The sequence below is a fragment of the Marmota flaviventris genome, chromosome 17, assembly GCF_047511675.1.
Source record: "Marmota flaviventris isolate mMarFla1 chromosome 17, mMarFla1.hap1, whole genome shotgun sequence".
NCBI lineage: Eukaryota > Metazoa > Chordata > Mammalia > Rodentia > Sciuridae > Marmota > Marmota flaviventris.
In genome coordinates this window covers 6,460,636-6,478,667 of record NC_092514.1, presented here as the reverse complement: position 1 = coordinate 6,478,667, position 18,032 = coordinate 6,460,636, and the positions used below count along the sequence as shown (strand labels likewise).

The 18,032-nt window shown below is 48.4% G+C and overlaps 1 pseudogene; it reads right to left on the bottom strand.

The window, feature by feature from the left end:
• Nucleotides 1–18,032, bottom strand: part of LOC114080942 (MYND-type zinc finger-containing chromatin reader ZMYND8-like) — a 69,318-nt pseudogene that overhangs the window by 17,902 nt on the left and 33,384 nt on the right.

The following is an 18,032-nucleotide window of genomic DNA, read 5'->3' as shown; positions in this document are numbered from 1 at the left end:
CGTGGGAGGGCACTTGTCGGGCACACAAGGCCCTGGGTTCCAGGAAAGGGAAGAGGAGGAGAGGGGAAGGGAGGGGAGGGAAGGACACAGCATATTGCATGATGACACAGGAAGATGTCAAGTTGAAGGAAGTTGAAGGAAGCACTTGGGTCTCTTCCAAAGTATGCGGAATATTGTGTACTCAGGAAAAAGACACAAAATTAAACGTTAAAATTAAAATATTGAAGAATTTCAAACAATCATATTACCAATGCTAAAGTCCAAAAGACTGACATATGACATATATTAAATCCAAGGTTCTTAAGAGGGACTGGAGGGGTAATTTTGCCCCCGGGGACATTTGGCAATAAATGTGCAGAGGCATTTTTGCCTGTTGCAATCCTGTGACATAGCTGCTCCTGGCATCTCCAGGGAAGAGGCCAAGGAAACTGCTGGACATTCTGCAGTGCACAGGAGAGACCTCACAACAGACTTGTCCAGCCCAAATGTCAAGAGAGCTGGGGTTGAGAAACACTGCTTTAAATCATTCTAACATTTCCAAATGTCCTTTTGCTTTCACAAAATTGAAAAATGAAATGTTCATTTCAATTAAACTTTGAAACAGACGCCAATCCTTTTATAAAGCCATAAATCTTGCCCAAAGGAAGAACTAATTGCCTTTGAAGTCACAAATAATTTAATCAGATTTTACACTTTGATGTACAATTCATGAGTGTGGGCTAAAACACATCATCTATTATCTCCATTTACAAAACCCTGGCCTGAGCTAAGTGCTATTCTGACTCCATGAAACATAGGAGTCTTAATATTAAATTAGAAAAATGTGCCCCTCATTCTCTCCCACACAGCCGGCACTGGGGCGGGTGGGAGTGGGTGGAGGTCTTAATGATTCATGCTAAATGTGCAGAATTCACAAAACTTGAAAACAACTTATATGTTCAAAGGGCTGCACCTTGCACATGCTCAGGTGCCTCGGGACAGGTGAGCTGAGCGTCAGACTGACACCTGATGGTCTAGGGTGGCCTAAGAGGTGTTGGGCAAGTGCTGTTTTTAAGGGTTATTTACTAACAGAGAAACACACCTGGGGGCTGGGGATGTGGTTCAAGGGGTAGCACACTCGCCTGGCATGCGTGCGGCCCGGGTTCGATCCTCAGCACCACATACAAACAAAGATGTTGTGTCTGCTGAAAACTAAAAAAATAAATATTGAAATTCTCTCTCTCTATCTTTCTCTCTAAAAAATTTCCTTCTTTAAAAAAATAAATAAAAACGTTAAAAAAAAAGAAACACATCTGGAGGGGTAAAATGTCAGGTGTAGTAGCATGCACCTGTGTCACGGCTACTTGGGAAGCTGAGGTAGGAAGATCCCTTGTATTCAGAAGTCCAAGGCCAGCCTGGTTAACACAGCAAGATCCCATCTCAATAATGAAAGAAAGTGAGGCTCCAGATTAAAACAACAACAACAAAAATCCTACACTGTTTACACCAGACATGGAAACCAGGGGATCCACTAACTAAAGCAGTTCACAAATACATTTGATTCAGGATAGAGAGATTTTTTATAAAATTTGAAACAGTGGGTAAAAATTGGGGTAGTTTGCAATTGAAAAACCATTTGCAGATGCTCTTGAAATATCACCAATCTGGCAATATGAAGCCTGCTTAGCTCCCTTAGCCAGAACCAGCTGCAAGACAAGGCCCCAGTAGCTTGCTCCACATTTTGAGAGCTACAGGTCAATCAAGATCCATTAGTGAGCTATAAGCATCTCCTTTACGATGAAACAAACAAACAAAACAAAACAAAAAACACAGACATTAGAAATGCATCCTGTTATCAGAAGAATGAGCATGTGTGGCACTATTGCCCAAATGTGCACACAGGCAGACGTGTGTGACAGGTCAGGACAGCTGTGTCTTGCTGCTTTCCTCACCACAGTCTCCACCACATCTGACCTATGCATCTCCATAGCAGCCTGGTCCTTGGGGGACTATTTCAAGTTTTCAGTTTAATAGTGTGACCTATAAACCTACCCCCAAAAGGCCCTAAAATAACATTGGAGGGCTGACTATGGGAGGTGGAATCATTAGTGACTTTAGTTCCTGTAATTAACAATTATCTTCCAACAAAGAAGTATTGATGACACCATGAGATGGAAAATATAGAACCACGTTCCCTGCTCCCTGACTGGTATCCCACAGTGGAGCTATGACACTGAAGGACCATTAGCCCCTAGAGGGTCGAAAGCAGGCCCCAGGGTGCTCCCCTAATACATTTTAATGTCTTGCACGGGGATCCTGAAAGCCAATATTGGTGAAGGCATCAATTCTGGCCAGGAGGCCTATAGAAATGAGAAACCAGAAAAACCACTGAGAATGAGGACCACTTTGGCCATCAAGCCTGAGGGATTCCAGGAACCTGTGAGCTAACGGCTTCCCACTGACCAAAGAGCTTCTCAGAGAGCAAATCTAGCCCGGAGAAGGAGGGCCCATGTCTGTGCCTCTAATCCTCCAAACAAAAGGGAGATTTCCAAAGTCTCTTAGAAATTTTATAGAATAACTTATTCCAATTTGTGGCTTTGTGCTGTGACTTGCGTATTTTGTCACTGTCATAAACTATTTACATGGTTTTCCTATCCTATGACATGACAGGTCTTCTCTTTAAAGCAGGATTTTGGATAAGCCACAACTTTGTCTCCATTGTGTAGCATGGGGGCCATTAATAGCTCCTGTTCCCTGTTAAAAAAAATGCTCCTGTCACTGGGAGAGCAGAGGGCAGCAGGCTGCCATGGGAGGAAGCAGGCTCTGTGCCTCCCCTGCGCTCTGCAGGGCCCTCAATGGCACCCATGAGAGTTGCCCCTAACTCTCTCAGTCTGTAGAAGTGGTTGTCAAAGTTGCGCCACAGAATCTGACATGCCACCTGTTCCATGTAGCCTGCAAACTATGAGGATTTGACATTTTTAGGTGGCTGGGAGGGAAGAAGGAATTAAAAGTTCATATAAAGCATGCAAGTCACACGAAATTCAAATTCCAGTGTCCACCAACAAAGTTTTATTAGAACTCGCCCACCTCATGTCTACAGCTTCAAAATACACTTTAAGACCTAAAATAATTACTATTTGACCTCTTATAGAAACAGGGGCAATTTGTAAGATTAAAATGACTCTGGCTGGGTGGGGTGGAGCATGCCTATAATCCCAGCTACCCTGGAGGCTGAGGCAGGAGGATTGCAAAATCAAGGATTGCTCTGGGGTGCAACTCCTGCCTGGCATGGGTAAGGCCCTGCATTCGATCCCAGTGCCACCAAAACAACAACAACAACATTCTAAGTGTCATCCCTGTTTCCTACACATTGGGTTCAGGATTAGCCAAGTCCCAAGCACATATTGAGCAAGAGAGTTATAATTTAGGAAAGAATCTCTGTAGTTTAAAGGGAATCTACTGCTCTCACCTAAAACCCCAAATGATGAGGAATTCTGTCACAAAGTCTAAGGCCATTTATCCCTCTCCTTTGCCACTCCAGAAGGAAGAGAGAGGCTAAATTAAACACATTAGATGTGTTCTAATAGTACAAACTGTATTTTCTTGACATGTGGCCCAGGAGAACTAGTGGCAGTTTACACATCAACATTTTTTATTTTACTGTAGCAACTTATGTATTAACATCCGTGAACTTCATGGCATTAAGGGGAAAAAAAAAACAAAAACAAGAAGCCATTTAAAAACAGGAGCTTACACATTTCACTTTGCATAGGCCAAAGCTGAGTTGCAGATCCAACACTCAACAATGGAACAAAGCTCCACAGAAAGTGATGGGGACTCACAGCATAGCCACCAGAACTGAAATCCCACCTTCTCAAGCTCTCTATGAAAAGTAACAGTCCGTGGGTCCAGGGGATCCAGACCATGCATGTTCTGTGAATTTCGCTTCAACAGAACCATGCATGAAATTAAAGTATTATTTTAAGGACTCTGGTCAGAAACAAGGGGACAAAAGGAAAGACCTTCTGACACTGTACACACAAGCTATGTGGCTCCAGGGACAAGACCCTACAGCTGCACTGCGAGTATGGGGGACCCCAGGGTACATGGCAGAGCTGCAGTCTGTTATAACAAAGACCCTACAGCCACCCAGCACCAATGCTCTGCCTCCCTGTGGCCATCCAGGGAGAGCGAAGCAGAATCGGTGCACCTCTGAGTGCACAGCCACCAAGTCCCCATCATTATTTTACCTTTAGGGTCATTAGCAGTCTCCTGAAGAGTGGATGGCTGATCCTTCAGGACTCTCTTATCTTTAATGTTTCCACAGTCGTCATATGCTACTAAGTTCTATTGCTAGGCTCTAGTCTCCCATTGCTTATTACGATAAAAAATATGAAGTGAAAATCATTTTATGGTGCAAGTGGGAAGGCGGGGCATCGACTGAAGGTGAGCACTTCAGCTCCAAGTCTAAAGCTGCTGCTCCAACTGCACATGTACTACCCCAGAAAACACCCCAAGACATCTCAGCCTGACATTTAATAAGTGGAGATTTTACTTAAAAATCCACATTTTCCATTTCTCTGGAAGAATATCAAGATCTGAAAGCCCCAAGGCCACATAGTTGCATGGTGGCAACGGGTGAAGTCCCTGAGATGAGGCACATGCCCTAGGTGTCCACATCTCCACCATTCTCAACAGCTGGCTAACCAGGAACCATCATGCTGGGTACAGAAGGTTCTCTGTGCCCATATCTCAAAGGCAGAGTAACAAAAAATGAGAATACCACAATTCAAGAAAAGTAGCAAAACCACTTCCTCATGAAGGCAATGACGTTCATAGAATATTCAACACATGACCAAATTCTTTTGGGGAAGAAAGAATTTTTTCAAGTCACCATTACTTTTCTCCCTCTCACCCATTGGCCATCCCTGCTGGCATCAGTTCCCTGATCCACGTGGACAGCAGCATCAGGAGAAGTAGCAGCCAGCACTTGTGCAGCGTGGGTGTCTGGGGCACTGTCCTAAGTGCACTCCAATTCCTCTTACTTACAAGAACCTCCCAGGCACACCGTTAAGATCCTCACGTTACAGAGGGGAAAACCGAATGCCAGGAGCCTGTCCAGCCCCGCCTCTGGTCTGGGCCTCAGTTCTGCGTTCAAGGCCCTTACTTCGCTGCCAGCCCCTCCCCCAACGGGAGCCCTTTCCCTCGCCCAAGTAGCCTTGGGTCCCCTGTCCCGCCCGTCCCCCGCCCGGGACTGACCGGTGCTCTTGTCCAGGAAGTCCACGGACTCCTCGCTGGCGCTGAAGTGGCTGGAGGTGGCCTTCTTGTGGGCATCCTGCTCCACGTCGGAGCCCGTGTGCACCGAAGAGTTGGTGCTCATGGGCGAGCATGGCATGTCCAACAAAGAGATGAGGCAGCCCGAGCCGGCGCCCAGCAGGGGCTTGCTCATGAGGATCTTGGGCGAGGCCGTTGTGTAGAAATTGAGCTTGACCTTCTCCTGCTTGTCCGTCTTGGCCTGCCCTCACCGGGGTTGGCGGGATCCAGCAGCACCTGGTACTGGCTTTTGGGCATGTAGGTCGTCCTGAAGGGAGAGTAATTAAAGACCCCGAACTTCCTGAGGATGTTCTCCACGTAGACCTCCATCTCCTGCATGGCGCTGTTGAAGATGCCTTTAGTCTTTTTCACAGAAAAGGGAATTTCTTTAGACATGAGGTAGCAATTATTTATTGGAACCCAGGCCCTGGGAAGGCAAAAGAGAAAGAAAGTTCAAGTCAAATTTAGTGATTTGCAAGGCTTTTTTTCTTTTTTCTTTCCTGAATACAAACCAAATTAGCCTAGCATGTTTGCCAAGATTCTTAAGTGCTTATTCTCTTTTTAAATAAATGACTTGGTTTCAATGTTTAATTAATGATCCAATTAACAGGCATGTTCTGCCACAAGGACAGAACACAGAACAGCATAACTCAGCAAAGATAGTAAAAGGCTCGACAGTCTTAGACATTTTAATCCATTAAACACACACACACACACACACACACACACACACACTAAATCCCCTGTGGTTTTTACCTGGTAGAGAATTAAAAATAAAAGTTACTGCATTCCTCCAATGTACCACCAAAAAGGGTATTCCCCAGGTCTCCCTCAACTGTACATGGACTCAAACAGCTTTCTTATTGCTATTCTAAAAGGGACTAGGACTTCAGAAACCCATATTCCTAGAAGGAGGTTCATGTTTGTGAATTTCAGATAATTCACAAGGGAAAATCACTGCAAAGCAGCCCTCCAAGCCTTCAGGTCTGCAACCTCCAGTCCCATCTTCCCAGCATCCATGCCCCACGGCCCAGCACACTCTGCACAGACCCCTGATAGCAAGGGGGAAAAAAGAAAAAAAACTGTGGCTGCTTCACAGAACCAGCGAGCCGCGTGGCTGCAGGAGGGGGTTGGCACACCTGAATAGACACTGTGGGTGATGGCACACGGGGACCTCAGAACACAGCCTGCAGCACTTTTGATGACCCAGCTCAAGAGGTTATAACTGCTAAGTGGTGGGAATAAGGTCTTCTAGGGCATCCCTCTGGGTTTCACACACAGGAGCTCAATCCAGGTATAAACCAAGGAGAAGCCAAGTGGGTGCTGGGAACAGATGCCTGCACCTGCTCCCAGGGAGAATTGGACACCTACTATCTGCTGGACACCTACTCCCTGCAGTGCAGAGCAGCAGGAGCAGGACCTGGACCAAGAGTCCCCGCCTTCTCATGCTTTGAAAAGAAGCAAAACTGTGGGCTTCTAGCATTACCTCTCCCACTCGTCCACAGTCCACCCTGAAGTCCTGTTCTTTAAGAGGAAGTAAAGCCATCAGTGGGGGTGGGATGGAGCACACAGGTGCCTTATTGCCACTCTTGGCTTCTGACAATAGCGACTTGTGACAGAAACCAAAAGTGAAAAACCCTAAAATGTCCATCTGTCTCTGAGTGTCAGAAATGACCAGCCACCTTCCTGCTGAGGCCTGAAGACTTACCTCCCTCAGGATCGGGGAGGGCTAGGAGGAGACCATGGCCTCTCTCCAGTTGTGCTCGGGCTGGACAGGGCGGATCTGATAGGAGGTGAAGTCCCCAAGGCCTCTCCAGTGGAGCAGACACAGTAGACCTGAGCCAAGGGCCAGGCACTACCAGGGACTCCTGAGCCTGCAGCCACATCTTGTGACCCTGTTTCTGCCCAGACTTTTGCTTGCTTCGAGTACATAACTGTCTCCTCCCAAGTTCCTAGGTGTCTTCAAAGGGGCCTTGGGAAACTGCTTCTTTCCTTCAAAACAAGCCTAGAAAATATTTAAAGAGAAATTAGATCTGCTTTACTATATAAAGTCTCTGGGAGAGGACGTGTCATGAGAGGTCCCTACAGAGCAGCACCCTACAGAGCCCAAGGGCTAGAGTTAAACTCTCATGGTTCTAGCCAGTCTGGTTACATGCTAGCTGAGTCACCTGGGCAAAGCATTGACCTAGCTGGGCCCCATGTTCTTATCAGTAGAACAGATAAAAGCAACTTACAAAAACAAAAATATAACCCCCACAAAAATAACTTAAAATAATGCCTAGTGCACAGGCAGTACTCAATTAATGTTAGCTTAAAAAGAAATTCTGAGCCAGGTGCACACCTTTAACGCCAGCTGGGCTGGGGAGGCTGAGGCAGGAGGATCACAAGTTCAAAACCAGCCTCAGCAATTTAGAGAGGTGCTAAGCAACTCAGTGAGACCCTGTCTCTAATAAAATACGAAATAGGACTAGGGATGTGGCTCAGTATCAAGTGCCCCTAAATTTAATCCCTAGTAACTCCCCAAAAAAAGAAAAAAAATCTGAAAGTATTTAATAAAATAGTTCTTTGTTCATTGTTGTTGTTGTTGTCATCTAGTCTTTTTTTTAAAAACAGATCCTGATATGTTACCCAGGCTGACCTTGAACTCTTAGGTTCAAGACAGCCTCCAGCTTTAGCCAAGTAGCTGGTATGACAGGCCAGCATCACCACTACCAACCCAGTTCCTAAGTTTTTAACTTGGCTGTGCATGTGGAGGTCTATCATAAAAATTAAAACACACACACACACACACACACACAAGAAAATTCTTCTAAAAGACAAAAGGCACACATGGGACTCGAGGAACATGCCTGGAGTCGGGCAGGAGGCCCCCAGTCCCATGCCAGCACTCACTAAGCTGACAGGAGCTGTGCGCTGAGTTCTCCCTCCCCTGACCTACTTCACTTGGACGTGTTCAGGCTTATGTTTTGGCTCCTCCACCCCAACATGAGCTCCCCGAGCAAAGGACAGTATGTTGGCCTCTGGTGCACCTCTTAACTCTCTGAGAAAGGGACAGTGCATTGGTCTCTGGTGCACCTCTGAGCTCCCGAAGCAGGGGACAGTGCATTGGCCTTTGTGCCAATGAGCCTGGACTCGTGCTGCCTGGTCCCATCAGAGCAGCTGTCCGTGAGCCTGCCCCCCTGTGCCTGCCTCTAGGGAGGCAGCAACTCTTCCTGGAAAGAGGGACTCCCCTGGGGAGAACCTCCCTAGCAGGCATGAGCAGAAAGGTGGCTGTCAGGACACAGGATGCTGGTCATTTCTGACACTCGGAGAACAGCTGGACATTTTAGGGTTTTTCTGTCACTGCAGCACTGTGGACGGTCTTTACCAAACCCCCTGCTTGGGCCCCCCTCACCCAAGTTAAAACCAACAGGGCAACACAGTCACTCTACAGGGGTAGAGGGCACTAGAGACGCTCAGAGGGGCAGGGAAGTTTCACCACCTAACACAAAGGGCTTGGCTCCCCGATGGCTCCCACCTAGAACCAAAGACTGAACCTGCAAGCTCTGGGGACAGCCTCTGCCCACTGGGGAGCAAAGCCCACACTCTTCCTTCTAGCAACCTAAGCCACTCTCAGCGGATGACTGGCAAGGGAAGGACCAAGAGGTCTCTGCAGGATGGTCCCAGAAGAGGGAGCTGGATGATTGACTCAGCTCCTGGTGCACTTGCTATGTGGGGCAAGCACTGCTATCCCTGTCACCTACATTCCAGTGCAGGTCCCCACACTGTGCCAGCCTACAGAATAGGAATCCTAAATCACCAAGACCGCTCACTTTCCCACGCTCTGATCAGGATGTGGGATCAACAGGCTGCCATGGATTCCTCCAGCTCTTCAAATAAGAACAAGTCCTGCCCAACCCTGGGACCCGGTCTCCCACCATCCTCTCCTCCCTGCTCCCTGTTCTAATCACACACCAGGTCCACCCTTCCCTGCCTGAACCTCTGCTCTTGCTGCCCACTCTACCCAAACCTTTGCACCAGGCCCACCACCACCTCCTGATGGAGATGGCTAGCCCAACAGACTCCTGGGTGTGACCCATCTTCCCAGCGATGATGTCTGCCTGCCTGTTCACTCCCGTGTCCCCAGCACCCAGCACCCAGGCTGAGCAGGCTCCAAATGTATACTTCTTTGAATGAAAATTTAATAAAAGAATTTCCAGCAGATTTCCAACAAGAGCCATTAAAATCCAAATATGATACCTCCTATCAAACCCAGTACCCTATCAAGGAATTTCCATCTGGTCTCCTGACAAAGCACTGTTGGGATTCATAATAAGAAAGTGAGTTACTTTGGAATTCACACTGTTCTTTGATCTGCAAGACCTCAAGCAAAATTTCAAAATTCAAACTGCATTTTCTGTGTATCCCATGTGGGGTATAATATGTGCTGCGTGTATTTAAACAGACTCCCCTATGCACTCTCCAAACTGCAGGGGCAGGGGCAGTCTGGCATGTGCCTCATTTAACCCTAAGGGAACTTGCCAGGAGAGGACTGCAATATAAACCTGCCCATCCCTGTCTACCTGTTGTTCTGAGTGCAGGGGCTCTGCCCTGAAGGGAACTGCTATTAGCTGAAAGGCACTTCCTGGTGTGTGGTGGAAATGGGGAGGGAGAGATGCTGGGAGGGGAGGCTCACACCTGTCAAAACAGCAGCCCCTGGTAATTTCCAGAGAAAAGGGAACAGGAGGGAACTACCCAGCAGGATGATAAGAGATTCATTTACCAGCAATCTGGGAAAATACATCTGATCCCTGAAAGCATTATTTTGAAAAGCAATTTGCACAGATTTAATTTACGATGGGAAAAAAAAAAAAAAATTGAAAAGGATGGCAGCACTTAAAATAGCCCGGGAATTCATTCCGATGCCAGTTAGATCAACAAATCCACTAAAGTAAGATTATTTTCTAATGTACCTGGAAAAAAACTGAAGCCCACACATTATCAGGCTTAACACAGCACAGGAAAACCTTTTCTACTACAAGATCAAGGGTTGGTTTCACGACGGTAAACAAATCACAGCCATACCAGTGAACAACAAGAGGAAAAATCAGCTTTTAAAAATGGTAATAATAATAAAAATAATAGTGATACCCCCCACCTCTTTTCTTATCCAATGACAGTGTCAAAGGTTCGGTGAAGCTACATGTTCAAAGCCTGTTTTTAACGCCCACATGTTGTGTTATCCAAAGAAATGGGCATCGACCTGCCTGTCCTTATCCCTCAGGGCTTTTGCAGGCCAAAATGGAAACCCCTTCAGTTTTGCCCAGACCAATGGATGTGGATTGCTCTAGAAGCAAAACAGAACCCAGAGTTGGCACACATTTGGCAGTGAGACACACTTCCCGGCTGGGGAGGGTGAGACAGCGGGGAGAAGGCGGCCACAGAGGCCCCGGTGGGGTTCCCTAGAGAGGGGGGCCATGGTGCCTGCACAGAACTGGGGAGGGCTCCAATGGGGAGGGGACAGAATCCGAGGACAACAAAACCAGGCTGGAGTCCTGGCTCTGCTGTCACCTGGATGGCTCTGAGCAAGGCACTCCCCTTCCTGCACCACACAGAGCCCTGATGCCTGCTCCCCCCCCCCCCAAAGTGTGGGCTGATGTGCCCTGTGGCAGCACAGAGGGCAGCAGAGGCTGTGTTTATTCTTTTCATTTTTTAAATATTTTTATTTGTAGATGGATATAATACCTTTATTTTGTTTATTTAGTTTTTTTTTTCATGTGGTACTGGGGATAGAACCCAGGGCCTCACAGGTGCTAGGCAAGTGCTCTACCACTGAGCCCCAGCTATCAGGTGTTTATCTCCAAAGGCCCGAAGGGACATAGGCACATTTTGATTCTCCCTTCACTTGCCTGGTCATGCCCCTCCAGCCCTCCATCCCCACCCCCTCTATCCACCTCACACCACTTCTCTCTGCAAAATACCATCTGACATGCACAAGGCCCTGGCTTTCACCTCCAGCATCACAGAGGGAAAAAATAAACACCACTTTGGAAATTCAGATCCACAGTGAGAAACCAAGGTGTCTTTAGATCCTGCAAGAACCATGATTTGTTTTCTCCTCAGATGCCACCAAGGTACTCGGTTCTTCCAAGGAAACTAAGGCCACTTGCGGTGAAGATCTCACTTCACCTTGCAGCCTGCCATGGCCTCTTTCCCCGAGATGGCATCTACTCTGCCCTCATCCTTCATGAGGACAAGGTGACTATCACAGAGGATAAGATCAATACCCTTGTTGAGGCAGGTGGTGTAAATGTTGAATCTTTTTGGCCTGGTTTGTCTGCAAAGGTCCTGGCCAATGTCCACGCTGGAGAGCTGCATTTGCAACATCAGGGCTGGCGGGTGCGCTGTAGCAGCAGGTGCTGTGTCAGCAGGAGGTCCCTCCCCTCCATCCCTCTGACCCAGAGAAGAAAATGGAAACCAAGTATCCAAGGTTCAAGCATAGGCTTTGGTTTTTTTGACAGCTCTTAACATTTTCAATAAAAAGCTGAACTTTGGTCTTTGCTAATTAAAAAAAAAAAAGGAAAGAAAGAAAAAAATACCACCATGGACTGGAGAGTCTATAACATTAATCCATGAGAGATTTCTAACATTCTTAAAACAGGCCCAAGAAGATTTGTGGATGACACACTCATCAACATTCACAAAACTCTCAGCATTATTCATGCACCCTGTGACCCACATCATGCATGTCCTGTCCCCCCACATCCCACATTCCACACCTCCCCCTGCCTGCATCCCATATTCCTTCTGAATTCCCTTCGACTCTGGGTTCTGCAATTCTCCCGGATTAACTAGTTCTCGCACACGAACAGCCTAGGAGGCTTATTCTATCTAGGTTATTTTATCAGTAAAAACACATATTAAAACTTCATCCAAAGTTTCGTCTCCTAAGCCCCCTGGAGAAGGCTGAGCCATCAAAGACAGAGTTCAGAAAATGAAATAAGGAAAGTAACTCCAACTTACACAAGGCTCGAAAAACCAGTTATCTCATTTTTGGCAAGCAGCTAGATAACATTCTGGACATACTTCAATTTCATTCATCTGTAAAACAAAAATACATTAGAATATGTCAACCAGGAGCCTCACATCTGGGAGGCCTTCATAAATGCTTGATGGTTTCTTTTTAAAGTGTTTATGCTTTTATTTGAATGTCCAGGGATTTTTTTTTTTTTTTTTGGTGATTTGGCTGTTTGCTGGATTTGGTTTTTAAGACAGGGTTCTTGCTGTGTTGCCCAGGCTGTCCCTGATCCCTGGGCTCAAGGGATCCTCCCACCCCTGAGGAGCTGGGACTGTAGGCTCACACACATAGTTTGCTTAATGATTTTAATGATTTGGGCCACAATGGGAACACCTTGGAAATAGATCCAATCTTGGCACCACCATCACATTATGGACCAAGGACACCCCAGGTATCCAGCCTGGACTCTCGCCCCACAACAGTGCATTCCCCACGTGGGACCCAGAGCCACAGAAATCTGAACTTGCTTCAAAAGCTTCCAGAGACTTCCCTGCACTGGGTCTGCAGGCAGGTTCCTCACCCCTCTCCCGCCCCAGGAACTTGGCAAGGTCTGAGGCATTTTGGATTGTCACACCTGGGGGGTGCTGCTCCCTGGACCAAGAGTTCCCAGGCCCCAAATACCAGGCATGCCAATTTGAGAAACTAACAATGAAACTTAAATGCCTGAAGCACCTCAAGGTCACATGCACCCTGGACTCAGCTCCCCTGGTACCAGCACCGCTCTCCAAGCCTTTCTGGCTGCTCTGTCCCCCAACACACCATTCTCCACTTCCATTTCTAATCATGCCATCCTTACTTTATTTCCAGTGACAACAACCCCAAAATCAAACTCCTCCCCTGTCCCTTTCCTGCAGAATACAGCACACTTCTCGAGTAACTTCCGGACTCAGAATATACAGCCAGGAAGTTCCTTGATCCAACTTCACTGCCACCATTTCCTAGCTCCATATTCCCTGATTCTCCCCTCTTCTTTGGAAGGAAAAGGGTGCCATTGGTATCCTATCCCAGGGTTAATAAAAAACACAGAATGAGCCAGATGACACAGTATCCACACAAGTGAACAGCTGTCCAAGACTTGAGGACTGGTGGCCTTCTGAGTGCTCGCTGAGGATTGACTCAACAATGCCCAACGAGGGGAGATTTTTCTTATCACCATTTTTCAGGAGGAGAAAATGAGGCCCAGAGAAGTTGAGGAACCTGTCCAAGGGCCCAGCACCAAGGTGGCTGGGTCAGGAAGTAAACCCAGGCAACCAGGCTCCAAAGCCCTGAAGCTCCCCCACTGCATGGTGAGCTGCTACTCTCTCCCATGTCAGCAGCCCCGATTTTCTCTTTATCACCTATCACCATGCCAGGGGCCACTTACTGTAAACCGATTGACTTAACAGGTGACCAAAGACATGAGTGAATGAAGGGAGGGGTCATCTCCTCCCACTCCACTCAGCTGCTGGGCTCTTCCAGAGGCACACCACACACAGCCACGTGTCATCCAACAAAGGCAAACTGGTGACCACAGTGAGGGAAGACCACCTCCCCGCTGTCAGCTCCCGAGCTGCTGTGTGAGGTGTAACAGCTCTTCTGGAAGACAACCAGGAAGCATCTACCTAGCCCTCTGCCCTGTTCACATCCTCCAAACTGGTCACTGTGTATCTAAACATTGTGCAAAGTGACCATCAGAAGCAGATGGGACACCCCAAGCCGGAGGGGCAACGGCATGCATTGTCACCTTAGGTAAAGTGCTGTCACAAGTAGGTTCCACTCAAATGACAAAAAAAATGTCCGTGGATACTACACAGCCATGAAAAATTTAGTTCTTCCCATTGTTCAATTACCCAGAAAATAGATAGTACTCGAACTTCAAGTGAAAAGGCAGTTTAGAAAATCTTACTTTCTCTCTCTGTGGACACGCACAGAAGCACGTGCCTCATGGATGCTCCCCAGCCATCCCAGGCAGTTCCGCTTAGGAAGGAAGGGACAGACGCACAAAGGCGGGTCTCGGTTTCTATTCTTACAAAGGGATCTGGTAAAGAACGTCACTCCCTGTTACTCTGGTTGCCATCTTGTCCCACCACACCGAGTCTCACAGCTCACAGACCCAAGAGGTCCAGCACAGCCTGTGGGGGTCCGTAGGACAGCTTATCCAGGACACCCTGGCCACCCTATGGAACCTTTCACCCAAACCTCATCTTTAGGAGGACAGAAAGGACACTGACTCCAAGCCACAGGCTGTGCAGCCAGGGCCAGACACAGAGAGCTCTAGTGACAACCAGGAAAAGACCTCAGGACCCCGGTGGTGGCCAGGACCTCAGGGAGAAAACCAAAGAGGAGCATCCTCTCCCTGAGGCCACCAGGAGGCAAAGGTTCTCATCACACTGCAGCCCCTCTCTTGTCGCCTTCACTTCCTTCAAGAGACAGGTCAACCAAGCCCACGGTGGCCACGGCCCCCCACCGTGCCTTCAGATCCCAGCACCCTGCTCTGGACGCGTCTACAGGTCGGCGGGAAACACATACCTCGTGTTCACAGATTTTGATGACTACTTTTGCTATTTGCGTCAATTTGTGATTTCCTAGGGCAATAAGAAAATAGGATTAATTCTACCAGAAACACTGTAACACCCCACCTTGCAATTAGATGTCCCCTGACAACATTTAGCTCGCTTTCCTCCAGCAGCTGACCAAAGTTTCTGCTTTCTAACGTCAGTTCCAATTATCCGCCCTTCAAGACCAACCAGTCTTTGATGCCTCAAGGTCATCTCCAAAACCAAGCGACTGGTATGGCTTTCCCCAGATCATGGATTAATATCTGAAAAAGGTTTTGATCTTCTACAGGCTCAAAAGTCCTGGAGAGGAGCCTTACTGTACCCGTCATCCCAGACTGCAGCAACCCAAGAAGGCGGTGGGGACGTCACCACGTGGCTGGGCCAGGGGTTTCCAAAGAGTCCTCCAGGAGCCACAACAGCAAGCAGGGAAGAGTGTTCAAGCTCAATTATCAACTAAGGCAAGATCAGGTTCTTCCACCAGGACACTCATAACAAAGCAGAGACCTGGACAGGTCTAACCCAATTCCTTACCTTTCCTCTAAAGCAGGGGATGAGGTGGTTAAAAAATCATGTTTTCTTTGACCCTTAGAATGTTTTCAGAAGTTTTACATTTGTTGACAAAGAGATTTCTCTCTCTCTCTCTCTCTCTCTCTCACACACACACACACACACACACACACACACACACATACACACACGCGACCTAGATATCCAACTCCTTAAGTCTGATGACCCTGTAATCAACAAGCCCCGGGAGCTACCAACAGCAGCCTCTCCAAACAACCAGGAGTCCCTTCTCCCCTCACCCCACTGGCCATCCCTGTGGCTGCTGGTCTTCTCCTTCACCCTGACCCCACTCACTCTCTCACATGCTCGATGGGCCACTCTGTGCTCACTGCCCAGCACCTCCCCTTTCTCCCGGCCCTGCGGCTGAGGAGTTGACAATGCAGTATGCAGACTCCTGCTCAGGGAGCTCCCCTGGAATGCTGGCTGAGGGTCTGCACTTGGCCACTCATTCGCAGGGAACAAGAGGCAGACCCACCCTTGGAGGAGTCACCTCTGGGTGCAGAGATCAAGCACATACAAACAGCACCACTTGGGAATTGTGATGATGCAGCCAGGCCAGTAGAGAGCCCAGGACAGAGACCTCCAATGGCCTGGGGCCTCAGGGAAGGAGTCTTAGAGGCCGAAAGGCTGAGTCACAGGGAAGGCCAGGGAGGCAGAGGCAGGTGGAAGGTCAGCAGCAGGTACCACCCAGCACAAGCACAAGCTGATCTGCAGACCAGGGCACCAGGTGGGCTGGACAGGGAGACCTGCCCAGCCAGAGGCAGACAGAAAAGAACCTTAAGGAAGGTGCCCAGAGGAAAATCAGTGGAAATTCTCCTCTGTTCTGGCCAGAAGGCTCCATCCTCCAAATCCACGAACACAACGGTTAGCACTAGATCCAGCACATCAAGGATGCCGGCAGTGAGCCACAGAGCGCAACAGCCCAGCTTCTGAGTGAACAGTCGGGGGGTTTCACCCCAACACACAAATCACTGTGAAGTTCATGAAATGATGACTCAGTTCCTGGCCATAGTGAAAAGGCAAATTAAAACCCCTGGTGACATAGGAGACATTTCAAGTCACCCAAGAATGGCCAGGTCAAAAAGCTAGGCAGGGCCAGGATGTGGGGTGGCTGGACAGCACATGCCCGCCCATGGAGCACACTGACATGAGCCCTGTGCACACACACTGGGACAAGAGTGCTCCTGAATCTAAGATGACCCACTCGATGGTCCAGCACCAGACAGCCAAGAGCCACAGGCACACCTGCCCAGACCAAGGGCACCACAGGAGTCCCCTGCAGCTTCCTCCACAACAACCCAAAGACGGAACCCAAAGATGGAGACCACAGGATCATCCATCATTAACCAGGGGAAGGGACCTACTTAAGAGTGCTGACCACGCAAAAGATCACCTGGCAAAAACAAAGGCACAATCCTCGGTCACGCCAAATCCCATTGCAGGGTGTGCTCCCTGACACCGAGAGCACCCCCAACCCATCCATCTGGAACTCTAGGCCACCGAGGGAGAGTGGAGCTCCAGCAGAAACAGGAGGTGGACTGGAAAGCCTCCACCTGACCTGAGGTGTGGCCCTGCGCCTGTCCAAGTCACTGAACGTGCTCATGAACCTGTGCATTTCCCTGACATTTCTACCTCCGTTCAATTATGGAGTTTGGAGATGACCATCAGAGCGCAAACCACGCATCACTGAGCCGTGGACGTCGGCTCATGCCTTACCGTGCAGGTCGCACTGGCCCCGTTCACATGCCACGGCCATGCACACACAGTGTCCTCGGTCCCCCGAAGCCTGATGCTCGACTCTGCAGCCCAGTTTTTTGCGAGGGGCAGCAGAGCGTGCACCAGGAGCAGGGTGCCGTCTCCGGGCGCCACACGGCCACTCACCCCTGTTATAAATGATGCAGTTGTGCAAGATCCACTTGGTGTCAGCTAGGAAGACCTCCGTGCAGCCGTACATTTTCTTTTCAGCGTTCTGGGAAGAGAAGCCACGGGGAACAGTAAGCAGTGGCTCCACACACAGCAGAACCACCTGCCCCTCACACCATCCTCTCACCACCACTCGGCAAATTGATTAAGGCTCGTCCACTCATTTCCCATGATCCTGGGAGATCTATGACCCTATATTAAAAAATGCACCACTGAATTCATCACAGGAACTTGAATTTTCTCATCTTAACGCTGCTGTCATTTGTTAAGAGGTTCCTTCCAAGAAGAGGTCGATTTCTCTATTTTTATTTATTATTAAGACAGGTCTCACATGAGCCTCCTGAAAACTCAAGGAAGCACACATCACCATCCCCACTTCACACAACACTATGCCAACAGTATGAAAGATGTATCCCTTTCTACTACGGAAGAACCCAGGGGCACCCTACCACTCAGCCACATCCCCAGTCCTTCTTTTCATTTTTTATATCATTTTGAGTCTGGGTCTCACTAAGTTGCTGAGGCTGGCCTTGAATTTGCAATCCTCCTGCCTCAGCCTCCTGAGTCACTGGGATATCGAGCATGCACCAACACACCCAGCAATGTGTCCTCTTCATAGATACTTTTCATTACCCATATTGAGATCAGCACCATGG